Here is a 10,463-nt window from a genome sequence, read left to right as displayed (position 1 = left end):
CCATTTCCTTCATTTCCGTCCTGTAAACATCGGCAGGGAAAGATAATATAATCGAGACTGTGTGTGGTGAAATTCACTTTTTACTGCCAATTCTTATTATGTTCTTTCTTTCTCTCTTTTCAGCATTTTCTGGAAAGTGGTGGTGCACTAAGGCTGCAGAATGTTTGACAGAGTCGTTTGGAAATACCGTGTTGTTAGTTGTGAGATTACTTTATGACTCATGCCCTCGGATTGTATCACATTTAGCATTCATGCATCTCTGTGTCTGAAAATGCATGAGGTATGCCAGTTTTGTTTGTTTTCCTTGTTAAATGCTTTCTGTTTTGCGATTCGCTCAACACATTTCGATTTAACAGGGTTTCTGAGGTAACTTCAGCAGCAAAAATCCTCAGCTGAGGATCTGGGAAAAATTCACAGAGTATGGTCAGTCGGTGCTAAAGTAAGGAAGTCGTTCGTTTCAGCAGTGTTTCACAAATCTACCTTTCCCGTGAGCAGTCGAGCAGGCTAAATGATTGTGCCACAGACTGCGACGGCAAACTCCGCTAAAAAGTAATCCTTTACAGCCGGTGGAAGCAACATGACGTTATTGGGGTAGATCGTAAAAAAATATATTCCGGTGGACCTCGTCCACGCTCATCACATAGCCAAAATTAAACAAGTCACGTTCCCCAGCATTTGGCCCCAATCCCTCTAAACACATCCTATCCAGAAACTCACCCGATTACCTTTGCAATTTTCTGAGTGTAATAGCCTCCTCCACTTCCTCTGGTAGATCATTCCAAACACGCACAACCTTCTTTACAGGAAATGTCCCTCAGGTCCTTTGTCACTTTCAGCCCACTCACATGAAAGCTGTGCTGTCGAGTTTTCAACTCACAACAACTTGTGTAAAACACATAAGTATTCAGTTTACCACCCTTCCATCAGGTCATGTCGCAGCTTTTACGCTGCTGGCAAAGTCGTCCCAGCCTATTCCACCTCGCCCTACTGTACAAACATCGACGACATCTTTGTCTATATTTTGTCATCAATTTAACGTGTCTTTTTGATAACGTTTTCAGGATGCCGATTACGCTGGACACCAACGAGCTATTGGAAACAGAAAGGTGAAAAGAAGAACGGATTCAACTTTCAGTGCCGGATTCCACTGTGCAGCCGCACGCCCGCCTCCGGCTGGTTTCTGTAGTGTAGTGGTCATCACGTTCGCCTTACACGCGAAAAGTCCCCAGTTCGAAGCTGGGCAGAAACTGCTTTGTTCTTCAACTGCACTCTTTTATATGGACAAAAGCTGAGCTTTCTTGCATGCTTTCCCATCTGCAAACCTGCCTTCGACTTTGCTTGAACAAATCTGCTCTGGTCGTGAAATGTAATGCAATTCCATTTAATTACAGAGCAAAACGTTGTTAAGTTTTTCTCCAAGCTGGTTCTGATCATATGCCAATCTGTTCCTTCTACGAAAAGCAGTACCGCATTTGCCTTCCTTTGCGCAAGCGGCTCGGTTCAAAGACAAGAAAGAAGCAGATGCTGTGGTGTCACAGCAAACCCGGAATTCCTGAACTTGTCTGTCTGTCAAATGTACACCAAGGTCGTCTCAGAAAGACCTCATTTGGAAACTGTCAATCGTTAGTCAACGTGCGAGAATTGGCACCAAATATCCTGAATCATGTTTTGGTGCAATTCGCACGTTAGTGGCTCATTGAAATAGGAACAGCAATGAAAGAAATTACACTCTCAGAGGATCCTTTCGACTTGCGCATTCATAGCGTCGCTAGTATTAAGTTCCGCCCCGAGATCTAAGTCATGTTGGAACTGAAACGGAGGAATCGACAGAGAGGCTGCAGAATGACATCGCATTCGTATGGTTTTCTTTAAATCACTGACGAGCAGGAAAATGTAAACGAGGAGGGCGAGTGGGGAAGTGAGGCAGTTGCAGCTCTGGTGAAATTCCTTCTTTGTGATTCACTCATCAACCATAGACGTGAAGGTGACTCAGGCGTGAAAGCTCTTCACATCGTGAACAAAAAACACTCAAGGGCAGTTAGCACCTCTTCTGGAGTGGGGGTGGGGTGAGGTAATTGCCTTTTTACTTCTGTTACTATGTTGAGAAACTGGCTTTTAGCTTGAGGTGAACAGAAACTGCATTTCTAAAAAGCACCACGGAATTTAGCAAAATGTATAGAGTCGCTTCTCCTCGATTCCCACACAGGTTTCCAACTCAGTTGGTATCCATGTGGCTCATGTCCAGGAGTGAACATCTCAGCAGCAAATTGCACGGTTAAGGTAAAAGGCAAGGAAAGTGGCATCTCGAACTGGCTCCGAGGTCAGAGCATCCTCACAATGTGATCTGTCGTTCTCATGTGATCTGTCGTTCTCGGATTGTAATGCTACCTCCGGTTTTAGGGTGGAGAACATTCTTTGGGACTCTTATTCTGAAAAAAAAACAGACACAGTGACTGAAACTATGCTGCACGGTATGATGTGTATCACGGCCTGCTCAGGTTTGTGCATTTTCCCTGTAGTCCGGTGTGTTTCGTGTTCCGTGTAAACGTGAAAGTCGTCCTGTTTCGAGCAATGGGTGAAATCATTTAGCAAAGCAAGAACTGAAATTCCAGTAATGTCAAGCAACTCATGGTTATTTGACCAAATCTCACAGATACATTTATAGCTGAAAGAAGTCTGAGAAGATAGACTCAGCTGACCATTGATTTTTGTCTGGATTGATGGGATATCAATATCTGCTGCGAAATTGACATTGTAGCCGGGCACATTCCAGCAGCTGTGCGAGTCCGAGAGGAATCATGGAACCCTTTTCATGTGACTTTTCAACTGTTGATATGCAGGAGCACACTTCGAAATAGAAGGAAATGAGGCGGTGCTACCGGGTGGTTGTGTGGCCGAGCGGTTAAAGGCGCTTGATCCAGATTCCAGTGTCGAAAGTGTCGTGGGTTCGATTCCCGCCACTGCCATTTGTGATGATCAACTCCAACGCTGCTTCGGTGCCCACCTTATATTGATGTTGAAAACAAAAGTAAAATGGGTTTGCATCCCAGGGAACCATCTGTGGTGTGGGATACTGCCAAATATTTCAAAATGTCTCTCCTGTCGTGTTCGTGTTCGCCTCCCGCTCGGAAAATTGCAAACTGTTCTGCCGTCCCAGGCAAGTTGAGCTTTTACTGGAACTGAATGGAGACTGTTATTTTATCGCTGTTGTGAAACCAAGTCCTACGGTGAATCTACACGTTGTTATTTTGATTTCTAGCTGATGGGAAAATCGTTCCAATGAATTTCGATGTCATACCATGTTGAATTTCTCCCATTTCCTTCATTTCCGTCCTGGAAACATCGGCAGGGAAAGGTAATCTAATCGAGACTGTGTGTGGTGAAATTCAGTTTTAACGGCCAATTCTTATTATGTTCTTTCTTTCTCTCTTTTCAGCATTGTCTGGAAAGTGATGGTGCACTAAGGCTGCAGAATGTTTGTAAGAGTCGTTTGGAAATGCCCTGTTGTTAGTTGTGAGATTACTTTATGACTCATGACCTCGGATTGTATCACATTTAGCATTCATGCATCTCTGTGTCTGAAAATGCATGAGGTATGCCAGTTTTGTTTGTGTTCCGTGTTAAATGCTTTCTCTTTTGCGATTCGCTCAACACATTTCGATTAAACAGGGTTTCTGAGGTAACTTCCAGCAGCAAAAATCCTCAGCTGAGGATCTGGGAAAAGTTCACCGAGTATGGTCAGTCGGAGTATGGCCGAGCGGTCAAAGGCGCTGGATCCAGGTTCCAGTGTCGAAAGGGGCGTGGGTTCGATTCCCGCCACTGCCATTTGTGATGATCAACTCCAACGCTGCTTCGGTGCCCACTTTATATTGATGTTGAAAACAAAAGTAAAATGGGTTTGCATCCCAGGGAACCATCTGTGGTGTGGGATACTGCCAAATATTTCAAAATGTCTCTCCTGTCGTGTTCGTGTTCGCCTCCCGCTCGGAAAATTGCAAACTGTTCTGCCGTCCCAGGCAAGTTGAGCTTTTACTGGAACTGAATGGAGACTGTTATTTTATCGCTGTTGTGAATCCAAGTCCTACGGTGACTCTACACGTTGTTATTTTGATTTCTAGCTGATGGGAAAATCGTTCCAATGAATTTCGATGTCATACCTTGTTGAATTTCTCCCATTTCCTTCATTTCCGTCCTGGAAACATCGGCAGGGAAAGGTAATCTAATCGAGACTGTGTGTGGTGAAAATCAGTTTTAACGGCCAATTCTTATTATGTTCTTTCTTTCTCTCTTTTCAGCATTGCCTGGAAAGTGATGGTGTACTAAGGCTGCAGAATGTTTGTAAGAGTCGTTTGGAAATGCCCTGTTGTTAGTTGTGAGATTACTTTATGACTCATGACCTCGGATTGTATCACATTTAGCATTCATGCATCTCTGTGTCTGAAAATGCATGAGGTATGCCAGTTTTGTTTGTGTTCCGTGTTAAATGCTTTCTGTTTTGCGATTCGCTCAACACATTTCGATTAAACAAGGTTTCTGAGGTAACTTCCAGCAGCAAAAATCCTCAGCTGAGGATCTGGGAAAAATTCACAGAGTATAGTCAGTCGGAGCTAAAGTAAGGAAGTCGTTCGTTTCAGCAGTGTTTCACAATACTACCTTTCCCGTGAGCAGTCGAACAGGCTAAAGGATTGTGCCACAGACTGCGACGGCAAACTCCGCTAAAAAGTAATCCTTTACAGCCGGTGGAAGCAACATGACGTTATTGGGGTAGGTCGTGAAAAAATATATTCCTGTGGACCTCGTCCACGCTCACCACATAGCCAAAATTAAACAAGTAACGTTCCCCAGCATTTGGCCCCAATCCCTCTAAACGCATCCTATCCAGAAACTCACCCGATTACCTTTGCAATTTTCTGAGTGTAATAGCCTCCTCCACTTCCTCTGGTAGATCATTCCAAACACGCACAACCTTCTTTACAGGAAATGTGCCTCAGATCCTTTGTCACTTCCACCCCACTCACATTAAAGCTGTGCTGTCGAGTTTTCAACTCACAACAACTTGTGTAAAACACATAAGTATTCAGTTTACCACCCTTCCATCAGGTCATGTCGCAGCTTTTACGCTGCTGGGAAAGTCGTCCCAGCCTATTCCGCCTCGCCCTACTGTACAAACATCGACGACATCTTTGTCTATATTTTGTCATCAATTTAACGTGTCTTTTTGATAACGTTTTCAGGATGCCGATTACGCTGGACACCAACGAGCTATTGGAAACAGAAAGGTGAAAAGAAGAACGGATTCAACTTTCAGTGCCGGATTCCACTGTGCAGCCGCACGCCCGCCTCCGGCTGGTTTCTGTAGTGTAGTGGTCATCACGTTCGCCTTACACGCGAAAAGTCCCCAGTTCGAAGCTGGGCAGAAACTGCTTTGTTCTTCAACTGCACTCTTTTATATGGACAAAAGCTGAGCTTTCTTGCATGCTTTCCCATCTGCAAACCTGCCTTCGACTTTGCTTGAACAAATCTGCTCTGGTCGTGAAATGTAATGCAATTCCATTTAATTACAGAGCAAAACGTTGTTAAGTTTTTCTCCAAGCTGGTTCTGATCATATGCCAATCTGTTCCTTCTACGAAAAGCAGTACCGCATTTGCCTTCCTTTGCGCAAGCGGCTCGGTTCAAAGACAAGAAAGAAGCAGATGCTGTGGTGTCACAGCAAACCCGGAATTCCTGAACTTGTCTGTCTGTCAAATGTACACCAAGGTCGTCTCAGAAAGACCTCATTTGGAAACTGTCAATCGTTAGTCAACGTGCGAGAATTGGCACCAAATATCCTGAATCATGTTTTGGTGCAATTCGCACGTTAGTGGCTCATTGAAATAGGAACAGCAATGAAAGAAATTACACTCTCAGAGGATCCTTTCGACTTGCGCATTCATAGCGTCGCTAGTATTAAGTTCCGCCCCGAGATCTAAGTCATGTTGGAACTGAAACGGAGGAATCGACAGAGAGGCTGCAGAATGACATCGCATTCGTATGGTTTTCTTTAAATCACTGACGAGCAGGAAAATGTAAACGAGGAGGGCGAGTGGGGAAGTGAGGCAGTTGCAGCTCTGGTGAAATTCCTTCTTTGTGATTCACTCATCAACCATAGACGTGAAGGTGACTCAGGCGTGAAAGCTCTTCACATCGTGAACAAAAAACACTCAAGGGCAGTTAGCACCTCTTCTGGAGTGGGGGTGGGGTGAGGTAATTGCCTTTTTACTTCTGTTACTATGTTGAGAAACTGGCTTTTAGCTTGAGGTGAACAGAAACTGCATTTCTAAAAAGCACCACGGAATTTAGCAAAATGTATAGAGTCGCTTCTCCTCGATTCCCACACAGGTTTCCAACTCAGTTGGTATCCATGTGGCTCATGTCCAGGAGTGAACATCTCAGCAGCAAATTGCACGGTTAAGGTAAAAGGCAAGGAAAGTGGCATCTCGAACTGGCTCCGAGGTCAGAGCATCCTCACAATGTGATCTGTCGTTCTCATGTGATCTGTCGTTCTCGGATTGTAATGCTACCTCCGGTTTTAGGGTGGAGAACATTCTTTGGGACTCTTATTCTGAAAAAAAAAACAGACACAGTGACTGAAACTATGCTGCACGGTATGATGTGTATCACGGCCTGCTCAGGTTTGTGCATTTTCCCTGTAGTCCGGTGTGTTTCGTGTTCCGTGTAAACGTGAAAGTCGTCCTGTTTCGAGCAATGGGTGAAATCATTTAGCAAAGCAAGAACTGAAATTCCAGTAATGTCAAGCAACTCATGGTTATTTGACCAAATCTCACAGATACATTTATAGCTGAAAGAAGTCTGAGAAGATAGACTCAGCTGACCATTGATTTTTGTCTGGATTGATGGGATATCAATATCTGCTGCGAAATTGACATTGTAGCCGGGCACATTCCAGCAGCTGTGCGAGTCCGAGAGGAATCATGGAACCCTTTTCATGTGAATTTGCATCTGTTGATATGCAGGAGCACACTTGGAAATAGAAGAAAATGAGGCGTCGCGGCCGAATGGTAGTGTGGCCGGCCGACTTAAGGCGCTGGATCCAGGTTTCAGTCTCGAACGGGGCCATTTCGGCTGATCAACTCCAAAGCTGCAGCATTGTTAAAATGCTGTTTCGTGCCCACTGTATATTGATGTTGAAAACAAAAGTAAAATGGGTTTGCATCCCAGGGAACCATCTGTGGTGTGGGATACTGCCAAATATTTCAAAATGTCTCTCCTGTCGTGTTCGTGTTCGCCTCCCGCTCGGAAAATTGCAAACTGTTCTGCCGTCCCAGGCAAGTTGAGCTTTTACTGGAACTGAATGGAGACTGTTATTTTATCGCTGTTGTGAAACCAAGTCCTACGGTGACTCTACACGTTGTTATTTTGATTTCTAGCTGATGGAAAAATCGTTCCAATGAATTTCGATGTCATACCTTGTTGAATTTCTCCCATTTCCTTCATTTCCGTCCTGGAAACATCGGCAGGGAAAGGTAATCTAATCGAGACTGTGTGTGGTGAAATTCAGTTTTAACGGCCAATTCTTAATATGTTCTTTCTTTCTCTCTTTTCAGCATTGTCTGGAAAGTGATGGTGTACTAAGGCTGCAGAATGTTTGAAAGAGTCGTTTGGAAATGCCCTGTTGTTAGTTGTGAGATTACTTTATGACTCATGCCCTCGGACTGTCTCACATTTAGCATTCATGCTTCGCTGTGTCTGAAAATGCATGAGGTATGCCAGTTTTGTTTGTGTTCCGTGTTAAATGTTTTCTGTTTTGCGATTCGCTCAATACATTTCGAGGTAACTTCTGAGGTAACTTCCAGCAGCAAAAATCCTCAGCTGAGGATCTGGGAAAAATTCACAGAGTATGGTCAGTCGGAGCTAAGGTAAGGAAGTCGTTCGTTTCAGCAGTGTTTCACAATACAACCTTTCCCGTGAGCAGTCGAACAGGCTAAATGATTGTGCCACAGACTGCGACGGCAAACTCCGCTAAAAAGTAATCCTTTAAAGCCGGTGGAAGCAACGTGACGTCATTGGGGTAGATCGTGAAAAAAGATATTCCGGTGGACCTCGTCCACGCTCACCACATAGCCAAAATTAAACAAGTCACGTTCCCCAGCATTTGGCCCCAATCCCTCTAAACGCATCCTATCCAGAAACTCACCCGATTACCTTTGCAATTTTCTGAGTGTAATAGCCTCCTCCACTTCCTCTGGTAGATCATTCCAAACACGCACAACCTTCTTAACAGGAAATGTGTCTCAGGTCCTTTGTCACTTTCAGCCCACTCACATTAAAGCTATGCTGTCGAGTTTTCAACTCACACCAGCTTGGGTAAAAGACTTAAGTATTCAGTTTACCACCCTTCCATAAGGTCATGTCGCTGCTGTTACGCTGCTGGGAAAGTCGTCCCAGCCTATTCCACCTCGCCCTACGGTACAAACATCGACGACATCTTTGTCTATATTTTGTCATCAATTTAACGTGTCTTTTTGTTTACGTTTTCAGGATGTCGATTACGCTGGACACCAACGAGCTATTGGAAACAGAACGGTGAAAAGAAGAACGGATTCAACTTTCACTGCCGGATGCCACTGTGCAGCCGCTCGCCCCGCTGCGGCTGGTTTCTGTAGTGTAGTGGTCATCACGTTCGCCCAACACAGAAAGGTCCCCAGTTCGAAACTGGGCAGAAACTGCTTTGTTCTTCAACTGCAGGCTTTTATATGGACAAAAGCTGAGCTTTCTTGCATGCTTTCCCATCTGCAAACCTGCCTTCGAATTTGCTTGAACAAATCTGCTCTGGTAGTGAAATGTAATGCAATTCCATTCAATTACAGAGCAAAGCGTTGTTAAGTTTTTCTCCAACCTGGTTCTGATCATATGCCAATCTGTTCCTTCCACGAAAAGCAGTACCGCATTTGCCTTCCTTTGCGCAAGCGGCTCGGTTCAAAGACAAGAAAGAAGCAGATGCTCTGGTGTCACAGCGCACCACGAATTCCTGAACTTGTCTGTCTGTCAAATGTACACCAAGATCGTCTCAGAAAGACCTCATTTGGAAACTGTCAATCGTTATTCAACGTGCGAGAATTGGCACCAAATATCCTGAATCATGTTTTGGTGCAATCCGCACGTTAGTGGCTCATTCAATCAGGAACAGCAATGAAAGAAATTACACTCTCAGAGGATCCTTTCGACTTGCGCATTCATAGCGTCGCTAGTATTAAGTTCCGCCCCGAGTTATGTTGGAACTGAAACGGACGAATCGACAGAGAGGCTACAGAATGACATCGCATTCGTTTGGTTTTCTTTAAATCACTGACGAGCAGGAAAATGTAAACGGGGAGGCCGAGTGGAGAAGTGAGGCAGTTGCAGCTCTGGTGAAATTCCTTCTTTGTGATTCACTCAGCAACCAGAGACGTGAAGGTGACTAAGGCGTGAAAGCTCTTCACATCGAGAACAAAAAGCACTCAAGGGCAGTTAGCACCTCTTCTGGAGAGGGGGGTGGGGTGAGGTAATTGCCTTTTGACTTCTGTTCCTATGTTCAGAAACTGGCTTTTAGCTTGAGGTGAACAGAAACTGCATTTCTAAAAAGCACCACGGAATTTAGCAAAATGTATTGAGTCGCTTCTCCTCGATTCCCACACAGGTTTCCAACTCAGTTGGTATCCATGTGGCTCATGTCCAGGAGTGAACATCTCAGCAGCAAATTGCACGGTTAAGGTAAAAGGCAAGGAAAGTGGCATCTCGAACTGGCTCCGAGGTCAGAGCATTCTCACAATGTGATCTGTCGTTCTCATGTGATCTGTCGTTCTCGGATTGTAATGCTACCTCCGGTTTTAGGGTGGAGAACATTCTTTGGGACTCTTATTCTGAAAAAAAAACAGACACAGTGACTGAAACTATGCTGCACGGTATGATGTGGATCACGGCCTGCTCAGGTTTGTGCATTTTCCCTGTCGTCAGGTGTGTTTCGTGTTCCGTGTGAACGTGAATGTCGTCCTGTTTCGAGCAATGGGTGAAATCATTTAGCAAAGCAAGAACTGAAATTCCAGTAATGTCAAGCAACTCATGGTTATTTGACCAAATCATACGCGAACCCATATTCTCACGCACTCACAGATACATTTGTAGCTGAAAGAAGTCTGAGAAGATAGACTCAGCTTACCATTGATTTTTGTCTGGATTGACGGGCTATCAATATCTGCTGTGAAATTGACATTGTAGCCGGGCACATTCCAGCAGCTGTGCGAGTCCGAGAGGAATCATGGAACACTTTTCATGTGACTTTGCATCTGTTGATATGCAGGAGCACAATTGGAAATAGAAGAAAATGAGGCGGCCTGGCCGAATGGTAGTGTGGCCGAGCGGTCTAAGGCGCTGGATCTCGGTTCCAGCCTTGAAAGGGGAGTGGGTTCGAATCCCACCACTGCCA

General features: G+C 44.7%; 1 non-coding gene across 1 annotated transcript; it reads left to right on the top strand.

Moving 5' to 3' along the window:
- Positions 1 to 10,381: 10,381 nt before the first annotated feature.
- trnar-ucg (transfer RNA arginine (anticodon UCG)) lies at positions 10,382 to 10,463 on the top strand. Its single transcript has one exon. It is a non-coding gene; the product is annotated as a tRNA-Arg (tRNA).

The sequence above is a fragment of the Chiloscyllium plagiosum genome, unplaced genomic scaffold, assembly GCF_037043375.1.
Source record: "Chiloscyllium plagiosum isolate Xiang-an unplaced genomic scaffold, Cpla_swu_hap1 HiC_scaffold_49, whole genome shotgun sequence".
Taxonomy (NCBI): domain Eukaryota; kingdom Metazoa; phylum Chordata; class Chondrichthyes; order Orectolobiformes; family Hemiscylliidae; genus Chiloscyllium; species Chiloscyllium plagiosum.
This window is presented reverse-complemented; position numbering and strand designations above follow the sequence as displayed.